Below are 20,098 nucleotides of genomic sequence, written 5' to 3'. Positions count from 1 at the left end.
GGAGGAGGAGGAAGAAGAAGAAAAGAAGAAAGGAGAAGAAAAAAGAGAAGAAGAAAAAGAAGGAGGAAGAGGAGAAGGAGAAGAAGAAATAATAATCTACTAATAGGGAAATCTGTCTGAGATTTATTTACTCATTAATTTATTCAACAAATGTTTGTTGAGTCTCAACTATGTGCCAATCTTCTACATTCCAGGACACTGTGTGGAACAAAACAGACAAGGTTACTAGGGTCAAGGTATTACTTTCTAGAGGGAAAGACGGATGATAAGCAAACCAAGCAATAAATACATGGTATGAAACATGCCACAAAGTGAAATGAATCAGAATATGGAAGATGAAGAGTGATGGTTATTACTTTATATTGGGTCATCAGAGTGGAATCTCTCTGATGAGGTAGCCAAACAGCTGCTGCAGTGTAGAGTCTCAAGTATGCATGTCACTGGGCATTTATCTCAGAGAAATAAAAATGTTTGTTCACCTAAGAATCTGCACAAAACATTGTTCACAATAGCCAAGCCTAGAAAGAATTCAAATGTCCTCGAATGGTGAAGAGTTAAACAGTGGCACATCCATATTGTGAAATACTACCCAGCGATAAAAATGAATAAACTACTGAGATAGGCAACAACTTGGATAGATCTCAAGGGAATTATGCTAAGTAAGAAGAGTCAATCTCAGAAGGTTATGATTTGTATGATTCCATTAATAACATTTATTTCCTTATTTTTATTTATTTATTTATTTATTTTATTTATTTATTTTTGAGACAGTTTCACTGTGTTGCTCAGGCTGGAGTGCAGCGGGACAATCTCGACTCACTGCAGCCTCTGCCTCCTGGGTTCAAGTGATTCTCCTGTGTCAGCCTCCCGAGTAGCTAGGATTACGGCATGCACCACCATGCCCAGCTAATTTTTTTTGGTATTTTTAGTAAACACAGGTTTTCACCATGTTGGCCAGGCTAGTGTCCAACTCTTGACCGCAAATGATCCACCCGCCTTGGCTTCCCAAAGTGCTGGGATTATAAGAGTGACCCACTGTGGCCAGCCCATAACGTTCTTGAAATGACAAAATTATAGAGATAGAGAACAGATGAGTAGTTGCTAGGCATTAGGGAAAGAGAAGGGAAGGAGGTGTCTGTGGCTATAAAAGGGTACCCTGAGGGATCCTTGTGATGGAACAGTTTTGTATCTTGACTGTAATGTTTGTTGTTCCTATGTGATATTTACACATGCAATAAAATTGCATAGAACTAAGCACACACGAACACATGAGTGTATGTAAAAATGGTGAAATCTGAGTAAGATTGGTGGATTTTATCAATAATAATTTCCTGGTGTGATATTGTACTACATTTATGCAAGATGTTACCATTGGGAGAAACTGAGTGAAGAGTATGCTGGATCTTTATTTTTATTTTATTTTATTTTTTTGGAGACAGAGTCTCGCTCTTTCGCCCAGGCTGGAGTGCAGTGGCATGATCTTGGCTCACTGTAACCTCCACCTCCTGGGTTCAAGCAATTCTCATGCCTCAGCCTCCCAAGTAGCTGGGATTGCAGGCTTTGTGCCACCATGCCCAGCTAATTTTTGTATTTTTAGTAGAGATGGGGTTTTGCCATGTTGGTCAGGCTGATCTTGAACTCCTCGCCTCAAGCAATCTTCCCGCCTCTGCCTCCCAAAGTGCAAGGATTACAGGAGCAAGCCACCGCCCCCAGCCACTGGATCTTAATTATATCCTGTAACTGTATGTGAATCTACAATTATGTCAAAATAAATTTTAAAAAATTTCTGCAATCACAACATCAATGACTTGTCTTTCCCAGCCAGCAAAGCCCTATGTTTTGCTCTTATTGATTGGATTAATCCCTGTGGATAGAGAAATTCATGTGCCAACTGGCTTAAGTTTGGTTATACTACCTATTCCTGAACCAATTACTATGGCAAGGGAACTGAGATAATGCTCACTAGTCTATGCATCAAGACCCACTGAAAAATGTAATTGTCATTAGTCATTTAAATATCATTTATTTTTGAACTGGTTGTGTGCTTCCCAACATTTAGCTATATTCTATTTCCTGGGGATAAAATCTTTGAAGACAGTGGGAGGGAAAGCTAATCTGACCCATTCTTTCAAACAGCAAGGGATTGAGGATTTCCTTGATTTTGACACAGGCATTTGAATATGAGCAGACTATACCTGGTAAACACACTAGACAAGATTCCTGCCCTTATGGAGCTGACAGGCCACTGGGGGCTGGATGGAGGCAGGGATGGTAGCTGTCTCCAAGATAGTCAGTATCTTAGAGACATCTCATATGCACGTGACATTGGATCACCAAGATATGTAAGTTGGGTATCATGGCACATGCTTGTAGTTTCAGCTACTTGGGACGCTAAGGTGGGAGGATTGCCTGAGCCCAGGAGTTGGAGGCTGCAGTGAGCTATGATCACACCACTGCACTCCAGCCTGGGGGACACAGTGAGATCCTCGTCTAAAAAAAAAAAAAAAAAAAAAAAGGCCACGGTGGCTCACACCTGCAATCCCGGCACTTTGGGAGGCCGAGGTGGGCAGATCACCTGAGGTCAGGAGTTCAAGACTAGCCTAACCAACATGGAGAAACCACGTCTCTACTAAAAATACAAAATTAGCTGGGTGTGGTGGCACATGCCTGTAATCCCAGTTACTTGGGAGGCTGAGGCAGGTGTATCACTTGGGGCTAGGAGTTCAAGACCAGCTTGGCCAACATGGCAAAAGTCTGTCTCTACTAAAAATACAAAAATTAGCCGGGTGTGGTGGCAGATACCTGTAATCCCAGCTACTCAGGAGGCTGACACAGGAGAATCGCTTGAACCTAGGAGGCAGAGGTTGCAGCGAGCCAAGATTGTGCCACTGCACTCCAGCCTGGGCAACCGAGCAAAACTCTGAAGAAAAAAAAAATTGTCTTCAAATATAGTCACATTGGGGGTTAAAATTCCAAAACATGAGTTGGGAGCTGTGTGTATGTGGTGGGCAGAGTGGACACAACTTGGTCCATAATGATGTCCAACTACTCTACTATGCGACTCCATAAAAGGGGAGTGGGCTCACTGAGGCCATCCTTCCAGCCATTCCCTGACAAAAGCATGAGGATTGTCAATGAAGAGCAGCCCAATTGCCAAATGGATACATTCTGAGTCACTAGTCAGTGCCAGGTGTAACAGAAAAATCATCCCAGTGAGCCCTACCTGTTGGGCAGTTTGTTATACAGTATGAAATAATCAGAACAAGGACTGGCATTCAGTTATTAATCAAATCAATATGTGGTTACTAATTGTGACAAGTGCTATGAAGGACGAGACAGGATGCCATGAGAAAGAATAACACAGTGGGTGGGAATGGCATCCCTAACCGCAAGGGAGAAATAATTGAAGGACCTAGAGATGTTGGGCCTGAGGAAGATTTCAATGCTTTTGTGAGCTCTGGAACTATTTCTCTTCCCTTTCTGGGCTAAACTCCTTGAATAAGCAGGTGCCTCCGCTTTCCTTCCACGTGACCACTCCCTCCAGATCAGCCTCTCATAAAACTTTTCCCATCTTCCCAGGTCACAGCAATTTTTCCCTTTTTAACATTGTATTAGGCTGTGCCTGCACTGCTATAAAGAAATACCTGAGGGCCAGGTGCAGTGGCTCACGCCTGTAATCCCAGCACTTTGGGAGGCTGAGGTGGGCGGATCACTTGAGGTCAGGAGTTTGAGACCAGCGTGGCCAACATAGTGAAACGCTGTCTCTACTAAAAATATAAAAAGTTAGCCGTGTGTGGTGGCTGTAATCCCAGCTACTTGGGAAGCTAAGGCAGGAGAATCGCTGGAACCTGGGAGGCGGAGGTTGCAGTGAGCCGAGATTGTGTCACTGTACTCCAGCCTTGGCAACACAGAGAGAGACTCTGTCTCAAAACAAAACAAAACAGAGAAACACCTGAGACTGCGTAATTTATAAGAAAAGAGTGTTAATTGGTTCATGATTCTGCGGGTTGTACAGGAAGCATAGTGGCAGCTGCTTCTGCAGAGGCCTTGGGAAACTTCTGTGTGTGTGTGTGTTTTTTTTTTCCGAGACGGGGTTTCGCTCTTGTTGCGCAAGCTGGAGTGCAATGGCGCTGTCTTGGCTCACACCACGGCTGGCTAATTTTGTATTTTTTTAGTAGAGACCGGTTTCATCATGTTGATCAGGCTGGTCTCGAACTCCTGACCTCAAGTGATCCACCTGCCTCGGCCTCCCAAAGTGCTGGGATTACAAGCTTGAGCCACTGCGCCTGGCCTAGGAAACTTCCAATCATGGCGGAAGACAAAGGGGGAGCAGGTAAGTCGCCTGGCGAGAATGGAGGAAGGAGGCCCCACCAGACCCCACCTCCAATATTGGGGATTACATCTCAATATGAGACAAATATCCAATTTGAGTGGGGACAAATATCCAAACTATATCAAACATTTTTAGAGCTTATGCTGTAGAGCATTTAATTGACATTAAATTATAAACTGTCTCATATTGTTAATTTATTGAAGTAAAATATACATAAAGTACACAAGCCTTTACAGTATAAGCCTGACCAAAATGGAGAAACCCCGTCTTAACTAAAAACATAAAACTAGCCGGGCGTGGTGGCGCATGCCTGTAATCCCAGGTACTCCGGAGGCAGGAGAATCGGTTGAACCTGGGAGGCGGAGGTTGATGTGAGCCGAGATTGCGCCATTGCACTCTAGTCTGGGCAGTAAGAGCCAAACTCTGTCTCAAGAATACAAAAAAAAAGGAGAAAATTTTAAAACTCCGGCCATTATAATATTATTAATAATATTAAGAGCTCCCCCCTCCTTTTTGTTTCATGAGTGCAGCGTATCTTCTCTTACTTTCCCAAGGATTAATTGTAGTAAGTTTTTAAAAATCCAGGTTCCGGCCGGCGCGGTGGCTCGCGCCTGTTATCCTAGCACTTTGGGAGGCCGAGGCGGGTGGATCACGAGGTCAGGAGATCGAGACCATCCTGGCTAACATGGTGAAACCCCGTCTCTACTAAAAATACCAAAAAATTAGCCGGGCTTGGTGACGGGCGCCTGTAGTCCCAGCTACTCGGGAGGCTGAGGCAGGAGAATGGCGTGAACCCTGGAGGCGGAGCTTGCAGTGAGCTGAGATCGCGGCACTGCACTCCAGCCTGGGCGACAGAGCGAGAGTCTGTCTCAAAACAAAACAAACAAAATCCAGGTTCCTCCACTGTATTTGTTTCCTCTTAAGTTCTTCCTGCCCCCTTCTGTTGGTATTCATCCTTGTCTTATTGTAGAAATGTTTTCACAACCATCTGATTATCCTTGGTTGTCGCACATATTTTAAGTAAGGCACAAAACACCTGATTCTGGAAGCTCTGTGGACTTGGGCCAAGCCTGTAGACTGGAGAGTCTTTGGGAATTCTATGGAGACCCAGCCATTTCTTTGGGAGACCCTGAAATACCAGTGTTTGTCGTTGATTTAATTTTTATTTTTTCCTCGTAAACTGACTTGGATATCTCGTCTGTCTTTCTTTATGTCTGGAAAACTTTATCTCAGTTTCCCTTGACATACTCCTTCAACCTCCTGGGAGAGGTAGTGGGCGGGGAGATGAGCCTGTTTGACTACTTCTGGGAATGTGGTGAGGGAAGAGATCTGGGGATTGCGTCTCTGTGCTGACACTTCCTTCATGCTAATCTGGTTCTGCACCCCTGCACTTCACCCTCTTTCAACTCCTGACTAACTCTCGTTACTCACATCGACAGTCATTCTTCATGTTCAAGACCCCATTCATCCCCCAGTCTCTACTAACTCTCCTGCTTCACTTCCGGTCTACATTGGCTCACTCATGTCTTCCCTGCTGAGCTCTTTGGTTTGCTAAGCAGCATCTCGGGAACAGCCCCCGTGCTATATGTTGTTTCTTGTGCTGGATGTGAGTTTTTTCTTGTCATGCTATGTGTTCTTTCTCGTTCAGGGGAGAGTCGCGGCTGGGTTGTTAGGATGCTCGCGCCCCGTACCCGGGACGTGCAGGGAAGTGTAGAAGGGGGCGAGGGGCGAGAAACGCTGAATTCTAGCCTGAATTGGGAGGAGAGCCTCGCGAGTTGACTTACGGTTCCCGATTCCATTTAGATAGAACGTTTTGTTAACTTGTAGGGATTTCCTTTTCCATTTCTTTCATTAAACCGCGAACGTAGTAATGACTTACACTGGTTACACATTCATTACAATTAAAGATTATATTGATTTGCGAGCGCAACTATCCCAGGTGTCAGGATGGCCGAGTGGTCTAAGGCGCCAGACTCAAGCTTGGCTTCCCCGTGTTGAGGATTCTGGTCTCCTAATGGAGGCGTGGGTTCGAATCCCACTTCTGACACACGTATTTTATTCTCCCTCCACTTTACTTTCTCAGCCATTTCTGTGTTTTCATTCTCTCTACGTTTTCTATCCTAACTAAAATGATACACTCTCAATGAGATCTATCCCCTTCCTTTTTAGTCTTGTTCGCTGTTTAATAGTGAATCACGTTTTGCTCTGCTTTGGTCAGTTCTTTAAAAGGCGCATTCATTTACTACATGAGCACTCACCCAGAGGCGTCCTGGGAGGAAACCAGACTAGGTAGGAGTAGAAAGACATGTATACAGACTCCATTATTACATACTGGCCCTGAGCTCATAGGTTATTGGGAATGCAGATTACATGTTTTTCCTCACGGCCAGACACCATCAAAAATCAAAGTGATGAAACTGAAATTGAAAGCAGCAAGGTTCACGCTCAAGTTACCGGAAGCAGGGCAAAAAGAGAGAAATATGAAAGGTTCCACCGAGATTTGAACTCGGATCGCTGGATTCAGAGTCCAGAGTGCTAACCATTACACCATGGAACCCTCCTTAGCAGAAGCCGGATATTCGATCCACCTGGGATCTCTCTTTTCTTCTACTTACTAATTGATTTAAAGTAATTTTGCAGGGGCAGTTTTTTTTATCAATTTTGTTTTGGAGTGCCAAACACAGGGATGGGAGAGGGAGGGCTCACACACTGCTTCCACTGCGCCTTTCTCCCAGGTTTCTTTCCATCCTTGGGGCAGCGCAGTATACTGATCTGGGAATATGGTTATTCCTGGAGATTTTTCTTCCGTTTCCAGCCCACGAAAAGATAACTTGAATTTTAGTCTCGCGGTTTGAAAGGGAGAAAAGAGAGAAAAGCAAAATATACTATCTACTTTCTACAGTCTCATTTATTCATCGTACGATACCTACAGATGCCTCTAGAACAACCTCCGAGTATCTTGGCACTGCCCCTCAGTTGTAACCATGGGCTTGAATTTTTAAAATCTGTCTCCCGCATTCCTGCAAAATGCCTTAAGTGCAGGACTGAGTCTCACTCCTCTTTGATAGCCCACGGTCTGCTACTTTGTAGAAGCTCAATCAATGTTTGCTGCGTGAATGCATAAATGAAAGAATGAGTGAATGAATGAACGAATGAATCAATACTCAGTGGGACAGCTCAACTTAGACTTTTGGGAGACTTTAGACTTCTTTTTTGCCTTCATTCGCTAGGCTAAATTTTACAAGTTCAAAAGGGAACTCCTCCTCCTCCTCCTATCTTCCTCCTATCTTCTTTCATCTTTCCAGGTCCCAGCTCCCAGGTGGACATCTTAGCGTCCAGATGGCCCCACAAATAGGTATCCTTTAGTATGGATGACCCAACGAAGATGTTATAGTGCTGGACGTAGTCATTTATTTTTTCAAATCTTAACTTTATTAAGATAACGTGGTTATTTATCTAGTAACTATAAGAACAACATAAAACAAATAGACCACATATATACGTAGCATGTCTGGAAGAAATACTCAGGTATAAATTACTACTTTAGTCAATCTTAATATTAATTATTGGTCAATTATGCTTTTTTTTTTTTTCTTGAGACGGAGTCTCGCTCTTTCGTACAGGGTGGAGTGCAGTGGCGCAATTTCAGCTCACTGCAAGCTCCACCTCCCGGGTTCACGCCATTCTCCTGGCTCAGCCTCCCGAGTTGCTGGGACTACAGGCGTCCGCCACCACGTCCGGCTAACTTTTTGTATTGTTAGTAGAGACGTGGTTTCACCGTGTTAGCCAGGATGGTCTAACGATCTCCTGACCTCGTGATCTGCCCGTCTCAGCCTCCCAAAGTGCTGGGATTACAGGCGTGAGCCACCGCGCCCGGCCTAGGTCAATTATACTTAATGTGCCTCTCTAGTCTCTCAAGACTGAATTGCTAAGAAACCCTGGAATCATTTGCTGATATTCATCCTTTCGTTGTATCTCCAACCAAGCAAGGTGCCTGTTACAAAATACCTGCTCAATTAGTATGTATTGGATACATCTTTTGGAAGGTGAGGAAGGAAGCAGTGAAATTAAAAGACTTCTGGCTAGATGACTGTAAAGTGCTCCTAAGCATCTACCCACCTCCCTGCACACACAAACTCTCCATTCTATTTCCTCGAGTCTCCTAGCCTTAAAAGATGGTCTAAACTGCTCCAGATCCAGGTAGATAACGGATCAAGTCCTTCTTCCCTAAAACAGTTGTCATTCTTTTTATTCTATGAGCCTCCACCCTATTTCTTTAAAAAAAAGAAAAAAGAAAAGAAAAGGAAAAGAAAATAAAAAATGGTTACTGTTTAAGATAATATCAGAATCTTAAAAGCGAACTCTTCAGCTGTGTTCAACTAAGGGCCTTAAACTGCTCTCTGAGGATAGGTGAAGGGGGAAAGGCTCTAGGTGTCTGGTGACTGTTTCGTTTGTTGGTTCGTTTGTTTTGTCAGCCTTAGCACATTTATCCTTGGAGAAGACAATGGAAAATAGGGCAGATGAGCGTGCGTGGCTTATTTATTCTTGAGTCTGGAGTTAAGAAGGTTGTACTTTTTCGTTAGAATTGCCCATGATTGGTTCACAAATCTTGCAAAGTGAATGAAAACACATGAAGGCCACTGAAGGGAATAACTAGGGTAAGAGATTTCTGAGCTCCTAAATCGAGAAACAGTTGGGCACTGTTTGGGGGACTGTATATATGGGTGTTATCGGTGGCCCCTTGGGAAACAGAAGAGGAACCTGCCTCACTTAGGAGGCTGTGAGAACTGCCCACACAAGGCTTGAAAATGGACCTCTCCTGGGTCAGAAAAGAAACTCACTCTGGCAGCGGTGGGATTCGAACCCACGCCCCCGAAGAGACTGGAGCCTTAATCCAGCGCCTTAGACCGCTCGGCCACGCTACCGTCCGCAAGTTGTGTCATCGCTTGCACTTTCACCCAAGTGACTGTCGCCCCTTTCCAGTCCTTTCATTCCCATTCCCACATCGCTATAAATCCTACCCTCGGGCCCCTTCTTCAGCTTTCCTCACTTCTCAGCACAGCCCGAGAATCCCCAATCCCCAACACTTTGCTTCCTTGCAGCTCCCAGGTGGATCCCGGACAGGATGCTGCAGGTGGTGCAGGAAGGGAATCTTGCCCCATTTGTCATCAACACAATAAAAAGGGGTCGAAGAGACCGAGAGCGCCAGAGGACGCCATGGGCTCCACATCCACTTGGACTCCAGGAAGTAAGCCTCTAGACTTCAGGAATAAGCAAGTCCAACCGTTTGGTTTGAGGCTGTTGCTTCCAAGAAAAGCGTGGAAAAATCCTGAGACCTCCTCCCCTAGCCCTTCGTCCTTTTCAAGGGACCGAGCGTCTCCACGGAACTTCACAAGGGAGAAGAGTGCACTCGTTATTATTTGTCTTGTCTTCGTTTCAGAGGCGATACATCTACGAAAGCCCGAATCATAGAGGGAAAGACTGCTCGTTCCTGGCCCAGAAATGAGATGAGAAATCCAGGGCCCCGTACAGGAAGGACTTTTGCAAAGTCTGGACTCAACTGCCTTCGCAGCCCTTTAAGTCTCTTTAGGAAGGGCTATGGGGGAACGAGGTTGGTTTAGGAGTTGGCCCCTGCCTTGTACTACGTAGTTTTGTCATCCAAAGTGTTTTAGAAGTGAATTAAATCATATTTCCATCTTATTTTGAAACACTATAATTCAGAGAACTTAAAACCTTATTAATAGTCCTCATAATCACATTGGTAGAGCCCTTGCTTATAGGGGATTAGACAGTTGCCTCCTTAGCGCAGTAGGCAGCGCGTCAGTCTCATAATCTGAAGGTCCTGAGTTCGAACCTCAGAGGGGGCAACGTATCTGTTTTGCCATTTTTCTTCTTCTTGACCCAAAATGAGTAAGACAACGAAGGAAGTTGGCAAATCCTTGTTCTTACTCCGCTTTCTCTGTAGAAAAGAGTACAATATGTCTGGTAAGGAAAAAAGAAAAAATCTAAGGAAATTGATTTGATGGAACAGAAAGGGTAACTGCTGCTTAATAGAACCATGTTCAGTTACAAAACAGTGATTTTTATTAAGACATAAATTCTCCAAAATTCTTCGCATCTCCCCTCCCGCCCTGCATACCAATTGGAGATAGAGCTGGTAGCATTTTCAAATGTTTTTTCAGATATGCTTGGCATTTGTCTTTGTTTTAAAAACACCAGAGTCAAGAAACTTACCAGTTTTAGAGTGCTAAGAGAAGAAAGAGTGGGTGGAGGGTTGTACTAGGGGTGTGGAAGGTATAGAATCTAATTATCAATTACTGACTTGGTTATCTTTTACCATTCTTCTGGAATGGCTTACCACCAGGTTGCCACCAATAACACTCCATATGAAAAAATAAAGGAAACAAAAAGCTAACAAAAAACTACCCTCTCAATCTCATTGCATTGAACCTTTTCTCTTGCTTCCAGTCCTGTTGACTGGATATGAGTCATCCAAACTACCAGATGCAGGAAGGGGTAAAAAGAGAAAGAAGAAGTGAAGAAGACAGGCTGATATTTATAGTCAAGATGAGCCCCTAACTCAAATAGTAATGAACAAGACTGATAATTAATGTGCTGCTCTTGAGTCCTACTTTGTTCAAAGCTGTGTTCCTATTAATCCATTCCCTCTCAGCTTTAAAATCATCCTCGTATACTTTGTTTTGTGACATTGGGGCTGGGCACCTGCAAATGACATTTCCCAAACACCTTTGCCCACTGGCTTCCTCTTGTGTTCTGTCAATAAGAGGAAACAGAAAGAGACTAGAAAGCAAGAGGAGAGAAGCAAGGGCTACTTTCTAAATTTTGTTCTTCCTATCAGGTCACTCCAACAATGGCAGTTGAGTCCCATCTCTGTTTGTTCTCTTCATGCATTCCAGAATGTCTCACTGTCCCTTACATAAATAAGTACTAGTCTAGCTGCAGCGCGTCCTCTTTAGCACTCCAGGGTGCCTTTTCTTAGTGGTCTCAACCTCTTCCTTTTCATTCTTCCAGCCCCACAAGGTGGTAGCTACTTCCCAGTAGTTATTACCTCTGAGTTACTATGTTGTGCCTAGTTGAAATACCTAGTCTTATTCTTTCTTTCTTTCTTTCTTTTTTTTTTTTGAGACAGAGTCTTGCTCGGTCGCCCAGGCTGGAGTGCAGTGGCGTGATCTCGGCTCACTGCAACCTCTGCCTCCCAGGTTCAAGCGATTCTCCTGCCTCAGCATCCCAAATAGCTGAAATTACAGATACCCGCTGTGACCACGTCCAGCTAATTTTTGTATTTTTACCAGAGACGGGGTTTCACCATGTTGGCCAGGCTGGTCTTGAACTCCTGACCTCGAGTGATCCGCCCTCTTCGGCCTTCCAAAGTGCTGGGATTACAGACATCAGCCACCGTGCCAGGCCTTATTTCTTAACTAGACCTGAACGATACATAGTGGGTGCAGGGATAGCACTCCACACAACAGAAAAAGCTTCTGCTCTCATGGAGTTTACATTTTAGTGGGGAATGATAAAGAATAAACTCAACCAGATATATAAAATGTGAGGTGGTAATACATGCCATGAAGAAAAAGAGCAAGAGAATGGAGAACAAAGGGGAGGAGATTGCTTTATAATAAAGGGTGACGAAGGAGGCCTTCCTGATGAGGAGGCATCTGAACAGAGACTTGAAGGAAGTGAGTGAGTGAGCTGTGAGGCTTTCAGGGAAAAGAGAATTTCAGGCCGAGGGAACAGTAATTACAAAAGGCTTGGCCTGAATGCAGTTGGCATGTTCAAGGAACGACGGAGGAGAATAGTGCGGCTGAAGATCAGTAAACAAGGGAGAACTTGATAGGAGATGAGGGGGTTAGATACACATAGACCCTACATGATGCACATAGATCATGTAGGGTCTCAGAGGTCAGGATCATGTTCAGAGAGGGAATTCACTGCACAGGGCAGAGAAAAGATAACAGTGAGTTAAGTTGCGGAGGTCAGCCAGACCTTGAGAATATTCTGATTCAGTGAGTCTGAGATAGAAACTGTGAAACTGTTTTTTTTTCAGATGGAGTTTCGCTCTTGTTGCCCAGGCTGGAGCCCAGGCTGGAGTGCAATGGCATGATCTTGGCTCACTGCCACCTCCACCTCGTGGTTCAAGTGATTCTCCTGCCTCAGCCTCCTGAGTAGCTGGAATTACAGGCATGCGCCGCCACGCCCAGCTAATTTTGTATTTTTAGTAGAGATGGGGTTTCTCCATGTTGGTCAAGCTGGTCTCGATCTCCGGACCTCAGATGGTCCGTGCACCTGGGCCTCCCAAAGTGCTGGGATTATAGGTGTGAGCCACCGCAACCAGCCTGAATCTGGGTTTTTAACAGTGACTCTAGGAGATTTGAATGCCATCCGTGTGGCAACATTTTGGAAGCCCCCGTCAAGGACTTACTCAGCCTGTATTCATTTATCCCATGTTGACTGTCTCTGGAGAGATCACTTCCTCCCAAAATTCTCCTTCTTTTTTTATTTTTTTATTTTTTATTATTTATTATTTTTTATTTTTTTTCTCCTTGTTATTATTTGGTCATCCAGGCCTTGCTTACTGGTTTAAACTAGCAGCAGTTGCCTCAGGTTTTCACAAAGCTCATCAAGAGCAGAATAAATGCTCTATGCTCCCAGAGAACTCTCAAAAGCTACAAGGTGCCGTTTCCTATTCCGCTTTATTTCTTTTTTTTTTTTGAGATGAAGTCTTGCTCTGTCACCCAGGCTGGAGTGCAGTGGTGTGATCTCCGCTCACTACAACCTCTGCCTCCCAGGTTCAAGTGATTCTCTTGCCTCAGCCTCCTGAAGTAGCTGGGACTACAGTCATGCGCCACCACATTTGGCTACTTTTTGTATTTTTAGTAGAGACGGGGTTTCACCGTGTTAGCCAGGATGGTCTCCATCTCCTGACCTCGTGATCCGCCCGCCTCGGCCTCCCAGAGTGCTGGGATTACAGGCTTGAGCCACCGCGCCCGGCCATATTCCGCTTTATTTCTAATTTTTCTTTTTTCTTTTTTCTTTTTTTTTTTGAGATGAAGTCTTGCTCTGTCACCCAGGCTGGAGTGCAGTGGTGTGATCTCCGCTCACTACAACCTCTGCCTCCCAGGTTCAAGTGATTCTCTTGCCTCAGCCTCCTGAAGTAGCTGGGACTACAGTCATGCGCCACCACATTTGGCTACTTTTTGTATTTTTAGTAGAGACGGACGGAGTTTCATCATGTTGGCCAGGCTGGTCTGGAACTCCTGACCGCAAGTGATTCGCCCACTTCTGCCTCCCAAAATGTTGGGATTACAGGCGGGAGCCACTGGCCTTGCCCTGTTTTGCTTTATTATTGCCTTTTCCTGTAAAGAGCTTCTTTTGGTAAATAAGCAGCTGAGACATCTTGACAACTCCTGCCCTCCAGGTTCCCAGGGGCAGTCTGGGCCCACATTTTCTTTCTTCTAGTTGTTCCCCAGTTTCTCTGCAGCATTCCTCCCCACTGCCACGTAGTCGCTAAGCCATGTCTGGATGGCCTTCTTCTGCACAATGGCCTAATTTATGTTTTTGCATCATCTCTTCCTCCACTCTGACTCATTCTTTACATAAAGCCAGTGTGCTCTTAAAAGTAATCTCATCATGTCGTTCCTTCCTGCTTAGAATTCCCAGTGGCTTCACATTGCTGCTAGGGTGCAGTCAGCTTTCTGTACTACTAGCCATAACCTCTGAGCCTGTGAGTCACTGGTCTGTCCCTGCCTTCCTGTCTACCTCAGCCCCCACCCTCATCAACACTCTCTTGAGCTCTCTGTACACAAACTGCTCAGGACTTCTCTCAGGTGTCTGAAAGTGCTCTGCTCTTTGATCTTCTTGGAATGCTGGAGTCACATTTTTGTCCAACTAGGCCTTTAGTTTTCAGTTTAAACATCACTTCCTGGGAGAAGTCTTCTCTAATCTGCTGGCAGAGGTCATCTCCCTTTATAATCCATGCTCTTGAAGACAGGGGGCAGAGTGTGATTTACAGTGTGCATTATTTTGTCTCACCTTACTTTTCTTCCTCTATGTTCTCTTTATCTTGATTTAAATCTGTTAACATTTTTCACTTTATCTTATAGTATAGTTGTGCAGATAACCTCGAATCTGTTTTGCAATAGTAGCATAAATAAATGCATGATCAGAAATGTACCACATGACAACCATTGTGCTAAACCTAGTCTTTGAGGAAGGGATTTCTGTTGTGAGATTTAAGGAAGTGAAGTGGTTGAGAGATTAAGAAACTTGTCTAAAGTGGCACAACCAAAATGGTTAAATACAGTGTTCTAAATGATCTATTTTACAATAAGATTAACAATTGTGATAACACTTAATTTTCACGGAAATGTCAGCAAGAGTTTGCTTATATATTATCTCATTGAATTTGCAAAGTTAGGTCATGAGATTATGCTTGTTTTTCTCAACATTTTGTAACCTAAACTTTTATTGAGAGCATTTATCACAATGGCTGTTTAAACAGAGTGTAATTTGTCCTTTAATTGCTGCCTTTCCCTTTTAAAGTATGAACCCCCCAAGGGCTGAGGTAGTACCTCTGCACTGCAATAACCCCAGGGCAACAGCTGAGCGCCTTGCTCAAAGTAAGTTCTCAAAACCTATTTTTGTGCGCTCTTTGTGCCAGGTGGTTGTTTTTTTTTTTTCCCCACAGTCTCGCTGTGTCACCAGGTTGAAGTGCAAGTGGCGTGATTTCGGTTCCCTGCAACCTTCCCTTCCCGGATTGAACCAATTCCCTTGCCTCAGCCTCCCGAGTAGTTGGGACTACAGGCGTGCGCCACCACGCCCGGCTAATTTTTTGTATTTTAGTAGAGACGAGGTTTCACCATGTTGGCCAGGATGGTCTGGATCTCCTGACCTTGTGATCGCACGCCCCGGCCTCCCAGAGAGCTGGGATTACAGGAGTGAGCCACGGCGCCCGTGTGACAGGTATTCTTAAGGTCACAGGCAAGACTGGAGCATAACCTTTGAAGACTAAATACCAGACAAACCCGGCGATTACGTCTGTAGTTTTACATTACTTTTACAAGTAATTGTTTGGATTACATTACACAAGGATGGGAGTTAATTTTTTCCATGAGCTGGGGACGAAAATAACTGTGAGCCATATTCAAAGGGGACAAAAATGTAGATGGGAATAAAGAAAAGGGTCGTGGACAGGATTTAGATCGGAAGGTATCGAGTTTGTACACCCTCTTACTCTGGAATACGCAGGAAGAAGTGCCCTCACAGGGAGCCCGGATAGCTCAGTCGGTAGAGCATCAGACTTTTAATCTGAGGGTCCAGGGTTCAAGTCCCTGTTCGGGCGTGACTTCCGGTTTTTGGCATCTGATACTCACTTCACGTTTGAAAAGCTAAAAGAAAAGTATCATTTACTTTTGGACAGATTACATATACTGCAAAATTTCACAAAACCCTTTAGAGCCCCAAATTTCAACCCACAGATAGGTAAGTAACTCTGATGCAAAATAAAAGTAGTGAGGTGAATACATGGGACCTCTACAGTGAGATAGCCCCAGATTTTCTGAAGAAAGCTAGCATTTAAGGATAACCTTAGAATACGAAGTATTTAATATTTTATTATTCCTGTTACTCTGTTTACAGGTGCCAGAGTAATCTTCTGTTGTTACTTGCTTTCCAGTACAGAGTTTATTTTACATAGGAGGGAATATACTGATCAATTATCAAGAAAGTTATAATATGTTCATATTCTGGCTTGATATGTTTCTGGCATTTAGTTATTGTGAGTCAGCCGTGCAAGTCTGAAAAGCTAAGTTAATTTAAAAATAGTTTCTGACGGGGCCCGGTGGCTTACGCCTGTAATTCCAGCACTTTGGGAGTCCTAGGCGGGCAGATCACCTGCCGTCAGGAGTTCGAGATCAGCCGGATCAACATGGTGAACCAGTCTCTACTAACAATACAAAAATTAGGCGGGCGTGGTGGCACGCGCCTGTAATCCCAGCTACTGGGGAGGCTGAGGCAGGAGAATCTCTGGAATCCGGGAGGCAGAGGTTGCGGCGAGCCGAGATCAAGCCGCACCACTCCATCCTGGTAGACAGAGCGAGACTCAAAACAAATAAAACAAATAAATAAATAAAATAAAAATAGTGTCTGATTCTGCAAAGGAGAGGAATAGACTCTGAATTGTGATGGCTCCAATAAAGATAAAGCGGTCTCTGAAAAGCTGCCTGAACAGCCAGACAACCCAGCTCTTAGGCTTCTCCCAAATCTTTAACAGTATTTCCTTAACTGTGGAAGCTGCAGACTCCTGGAACCAGAGGCCTAGGGTCCAGAAGAAGCTGTTAAGATGTTCCCTATAAAACATTTTCTTAAGTCGACCCCAGAATGAACTGTTAAGAAAGCTGTCCTGAAATACAGACCCCTAAAGTCCAGACATTTTGGAGGAGATGCCTAAGGAGAGCCCTCTCTTTTTCCAGCACAAACTGGGCCAGAGAGGTATAGCCTGCAAGATGAATTTCAGTATGTGTAACTGCTGGGGTAATGATTGCAAATAATCTAAGTTTGAGATGTTGATTTTGTGGAGTAAGATAGTGACAGGAAGCATGGAAAGAAAACCATAACATTTAATATGCAAATTAAGTGATTGATTTGAGAAATACTTGTTTATCAGATACTGTACTAGGCACTGAAAATACAGAAGTGGATAAAACAAATTCAGTCTCTACCGCAATTTACAATCTAGGAGGATGGGTGGGCAACAGACAATGAAGACGTTAAAAAATAAAAGAACAAGGAAACTTTATGTAGTAAAAATTATATGAAGAAAATAAAACAGCTTGAGGTGACGTGATGGGAGGCTGGTGAGTGAGAGAAGGGATGGTGTGTTAGTTTCTTAGGGCTGCCATAACAAATTGAATATCAGGTTTTCGTCTGTCTATTCATTTTTTCAATAGATTAAGTTGCACCGGTAGGAGGATACTGTCCCAAGAGGGAATTGAGATCAGAGGAACTCGGACAAAACAGTATGCCCTCTGGAAAGAGATGGTACTACAAGAACTAAAAGAGATTTACTGGAACTTGATAATCCGTCGGGACTGAGAGAGCTGAGACTTGATCTGTTTGACAACATATACGGGGCCAAGAAATTATAGAGATAATTATATAATGAACAAATACGGTTAGTTTTTTAAGTTGGGGACAAAACAGCAGCTGCCCCCTCTGAGGTTCGAACTCAGGACCTTCAGATTATGAGACTGACGCGCTGCCTACTGCGCTAAGGAGGCATACAGCAGTGGGTTTTCGTCAGGTATGTTCAACACTGATTTTACTTCATTTAAACTTTTAAAGTCTACATTACCCGTATTTTAAATTTCTAAGATAAAATATTCTTATGAAACCTCTTAAAAGCTCAACAGCTTCCAAAACTTGAATCAGATCAAGAAAGTCGCTGTTGATCCGCTGCTTTTGGCCGTCTCTTTCTGAGCTGATGACTCCCCACTTCTCACCTCAAGTAGAAAATTTCCTAAACGTCCTGTCCAGAAACCTGACACTTAACCTGCACGGGCGTCCATCCATTTTGTCTGGAGAGAACAGGAAACCAGCCTGTTTCCTCTCTCCCTTCATACCGGTTCTTTCCCACAGGAAAAGTGATCTAGTGTTTCCCATCGGGAAGCATTGAAGCTTTTACTATCTCAAACAACAAAACAACGTCCTTTGACAGGCGTCTCCACCTGTCGCTATCTCATGTGCTCAAACTTCTTGTAAGGCTTTCCTAATGTACAGCAAACCTCTTGTGAGGCCGTCTGTTTTAAGAAAATACCTTCCCTAGTCCCACTGCCGTCTTCCCAATCACGCCTCCGTCTCGGTCTTGAGGAAGTCCAAAGGGATTTGGACAAATGCAACTTCATGGTTGCATGAAGCTCTTGGTGCAAACTCTTGGGCATCTGCTAGGATGTGAGAGCGGTAGTAATAAGCAGGAACGGGTGAAAAGCTTATCTTCTCCACTGACTTTGTTTGCCAGGGGATTGTCTGAGGTTTAGCACTCAAAGACCCACCTCCCAGGAAAACCCTACCTGGGATGTGAAAAGTCTGGGCTTTCGGTTTTTGGCGATAGGTTGGAGAGATTACACACACACAAAAAGTGATAACCCCACCCTTGTTCCCACCCCTGCCCCAGGACTGAAAGTAACAGTGATTTTATTGCCAATGGATAATAGGGCTTAGGTTATCCCACTTTTGTAGTTGTGGCCGTTTTTCCCTTGGCCGCTGATGGTGACAACCTTGGACCGTGCATCTCTCTGAGTGAGGCGACTTAAATGCGCGATGTTAGCGTTTGTAATCGTGAGCGTAACACTCGGTCTTTGTAGACTGTCGTGTCTACATAGTGCTAGTTTGTATTGAGATAGCGCTCGTTTAATTAAATTAAATTAAATTTATTTATTTATTTTGAGATGGAGTTTCATTCTTGTCGCCCAGGTTGGAGTGCAATGGCGTGATCTCGGGTCACCGCAATCGCTGCCTCCAGGGTTCAAACGATTCTCCTGCCTCAGCCTCCCGAGTACCTGGGATTACAAACCTGCACCACCACTCCCGGCTAATTTTTTGTACCTTTAGTAGAGACTAAAGGTCTGTTGGCCAGGCTAGTCTGGAACTCCTGACCTCAAGTGATCCGCCGCCTCGACCTCCCAAAGTGGTGGGATTACAGGCCTGAGCCACCGCGCCCGGCCTTGTTTAATTTTTAACATTGTGAATACTATGGCCAGATTTTTAGAGTTTAGATAACGAAAACGAGAACGATTATCATGCGAATGCCAGCATAACCCAGAGAGCACTGAAAAAGTCTAAACAGACTGTTACTTGAATGACAGATAGAAGGACACATACAACTGGATTTGGAGAATAAATAATCAAAACAGAGCATACTACGCAATATTCAAAACAGATTTGGATGTGAAAGTACACAGGGACACTGCATCTCTCCAGTCTGGGATGAGACAGGCAAGAACTTGTGAACCAATCAAAAGAGTTTTTGTCTCCCAAAAGTGATGCCAACGCTCTGTAGAGAATAGCATTGGGCTTGCTTACAAGCAGACTTTAAAGAAAATTAAAATTAAAAATAAATACAAGAAAATGGCATTGGGCAGAATATTAGAAAAGAACACACATTATTTTATGGCTTCCTTAATTACTCTATTTCCTGATTCAGAGGTTGCATCTCGTAGGTGAACAAGAGGAAAATCGGATACCACATATTGGTCTTTTGCAGTGGAGAGCTGATTCTGTCAGATGACCAGCTGATGTTGAAAATCATCTTTCTTGGTATGTATGAAGACTTAATGAAACCACTTGAAACATAAACAATCATTATTGATTCGTTGGTCAACTACAAGTTAGACCTTGCTCATCTATCTGCATATTTGCCAGACAGTGCAAATGTAAATTTTGGCAAATTCCATTCAGACTATAAACTTTTTACCAAAGAAAATGAAAAGATCCTACATGTGAACTGTTCTGCACACGTTGTTCACAACACTGCTGAGAGGCCCGGCATGACCGCTCAGGCCTGTAATCCCAGCACTGTGGGAGGCCGAGGCGGGTGGATCACCTGAGGTCAGGAGTTTGAGACCAGCCTGGCTAAAATGGTGAAACCCCGTTTCTACTAAAAATACAAAAAAACAGCGGGGTGTGGTAGCACATGCCTGTAATCCCAGCTACTCGGGAGGCTGAGGCAGGAGAATCGCTTGAACCCCA

At 44.1% G+C, this 20,098-nt stretch overlaps 6 non-coding genes across 6 annotated transcripts; 3 read left to right on the top strand and 3 right to left on the bottom strand.

The window, feature by feature from the left end:
• The first annotated feature begins 6,274 nt into the window (after positions 1-6,274).
• On the top strand, positions 6,275-6,380 carry TRNAL-CAA (transfer RNA leucine (anticodon CAA)). Its single transcript has 2 exons — positions 6,275-6,312; positions 6,335-6,380. It is a non-coding gene; the product is annotated as a tRNA-Leu (tRNA).
• A 438-nt stretch (positions 6,381-6,818) lies between these two features.
• Positions 6,819-6,890, bottom strand: TRNAQ-CUG (transfer RNA glutamine (anticodon CUG)). The gene has a single exon. It is a non-coding gene; the product is annotated as a tRNA-Gln (tRNA).
• A 2,286-nt stretch (positions 6,891-9,176) lies between these two features.
• On the bottom strand, positions 9,177-9,258 carry TRNAL-AAG (transfer RNA leucine (anticodon AAG)). Its single transcript has one exon. It is a non-coding gene; the product is annotated as a tRNA-Leu (tRNA).
• Positions 9,259-10,127: 869 nt separating this feature from the next.
• TRNAM-CAU (transfer RNA methionine (anticodon CAU)) lies at positions 10,128-10,200 on the top strand. Its single transcript has one exon. It is a non-coding gene; the product is annotated as a tRNA-Met (tRNA).
• A 5,422-nt stretch (positions 10,201-15,622) lies between these two features.
• TRNAK-UUU (transfer RNA lysine (anticodon UUU)) lies at positions 15,623-15,695 on the top strand. Its single transcript has one exon. It is a non-coding gene; the product is annotated as a tRNA-Lys (tRNA).
• A 1,863-nt stretch (positions 15,696-17,558) lies between these two features.
• TRNAM-CAU (transfer RNA methionine (anticodon CAU)) lies at positions 17,559-17,631 on the bottom strand. The gene has a single exon. It is a non-coding gene; the product is annotated as a tRNA-Met (tRNA).
• Between the last annotated feature and the right edge of the window lie 2,467 nt (positions 17,632-20,098).

This window comes from Rhinopithecus bieti, unplaced genomic scaffold, assembly GCF_001698545.2.
Source record: "Rhinopithecus bieti isolate Rb0 unplaced genomic scaffold, ASM169854v2 scaffold_18466, whole genome shotgun sequence".
Classification (NCBI taxonomy): Eukaryota; Metazoa; Chordata; class Mammalia; order Primates; family Cercopithecidae; genus Rhinopithecus; species Rhinopithecus bieti.
The sequence above is the reverse complement of the archived record's forward strand: the minus strand, read 5'-3'. Positions and strand labels throughout refer to the sequence as shown.